Raw genomic sequence first — 2,003 nt, forward strand, 5'->3', positions numbered from 1 at the left:
AGTGTGGGTTCTGATTGTGTGCATGGAGGGTCGTTTACCAGACGACTATCTAGCAGTGTACAAGAATATTGCCACTACCCTTCGCCTAACCTGGTCTAGCTTCTACCTCTATGTCCTCTCAGTACTCTAGTCTGGTCTCGACTCTAGTCTACGCTTGTCTTCTCTGATCTAAAAACTAACTAAAACTAACTTCTACCTTCGGTCCCTCGGTATATAAGGCCCCAGCGTCGTAATGATCTCACTTTGATCATTCAGACTTCAATACCTTATGGATGGTGGTATCTTCTTTCCCCAGTTCCCAAGAACTTATGGGCTTTGAACTCTCCAAATCGTTTTGCACTCTCACGCGTTTACAATTAATGCGTAAGAGACGCTCCTCATATCGGTCTTCGTGATCTAACAAATCAGGGACTTAACTGATTTTGAGGCAGCAAGGTGTTATAAATACGCCCCACTCTAAGGTTCCCTGTCCCTCAAGATGCCGTCCTGGGTGGTGGCGTCCAGTTGTAATTACGCTCCTCGCGCCGGTAGCAGTGTCCAGTGTACTAGTTTCACCTGGTATTTACAACCCCCCACACAAATTTAGATCAGAAAATGAAGAATTTTTCACTTCCCCAATTGTCACGAGCTTCACTGTGGTAGACCATATAAGTGATTTTAAAAGTTTATACAAATCCATGGCATCACATCGACAAAAAGGTGTGTGTGCTAGAAAAAGCATTCGGGGCGCTTTAATACTACACCTTGATGTCAAGTGGGGGCTCAAAATATCGTCCTGCAGACCTTAGTTGGCCCGTGGTTTTGAGACCCAGATTTAGATTTTGTCTTTCCTCTCTCTTCAATAATCTTACAGTGTTTCCGGGGGCGATATGCCCATTACACCATTCCATAAAACACCACACACCAGTCGCCTTACCATCACCCTCCCAACAATCCACAACACAAAGCAAACGAAAACGAAACGGAAAGGGAGACAACATCGGAGGAAAGGCCAAGAGAACGGCGGTGAAAGGGAAAAGGAGGCGTGTCAAGAAAAGCGGTGTGTGCACACTTTCACGATTTAACCGAATCGAACGTTAAGCTTTTAAGGTCATTCGACGCCGAAGTCGCTCTGTAGTGAGAGTGCTTATAGAAGTCAAAGCTCTTGAAGATGTGCAAATTAAACCTCTGGATTTCGATGAGATTGTGTCAAGTGCACACCCTCTGAGAAGGGATAACGTGACGAGTTTGAGACGAGGTAGACTGGCAATAAAACGGGTCGAAACAGGTAGGAGAATCTCTTGTCCCCTGTGAGGACATTTTCCGTCGCAGCCGGCTAGCCACTGGTACAGGTCAGATACAGGTATTTTCACTTTTGATTCGTTTTTCTTTAAATGATTGTGATTTTTTAAAGCCTCTGTTAATACATTTTAATTCATTTGAGAGACGGACAGTATCTCTGTTTCGGCAAAAGGGCTCGTCTTTAATATTTTATCAGGTTTAAAGTTACATAGCCAAATTCAATCATCTCTTGCACATAACAACCGCCACGACACTCTTTTGAGTTTACTACAACTTGAAAAATGTACACGTTACTTTTGGACCCACTGAATTATAACTCATCATTTTACTCAGTGGCGTCGCATGAGTTGCAGACAAGGTGGTGCATAATTGGAAAGTGAGCAAATGGGCGAGAGGCTTAGTAGCTAGATCTACTATTAAGATTTCTAGAGAAAGTCAATTAGAATCTGCAGGACATTACTTAATCTACCTCTATCAATATTTGCAACTGTCTCTAGATGAGACCGCATAAAAGCTGCAATAAAGTGAAACAATACTAACACTTCACTATGCTCACAATCTGAGAAGATTTAAAGATTTCTAATCAATAGAGGGAGAAAACAGTTTCGATACCCATTTTTCACTAAGTTACCGTTGACTCTACTAGTGTTGTAGATAGGCTCGCGGAAACTTGGATCAAATTTTTAGCTTGCACCAAATTGGGGCTGCGAAGAGCAGTTTCA

This window comes from Aplysia californica, unplaced genomic scaffold (genome assembly GCF_000002075.1).
Source record: "Aplysia californica isolate F4 #8 unplaced genomic scaffold, AplCal3.0 scaffold00856, whole genome shotgun sequence".
NCBI lineage: Eukaryota > Metazoa > Mollusca > Gastropoda > Aplysiida > Aplysiidae > Aplysia > Aplysia californica.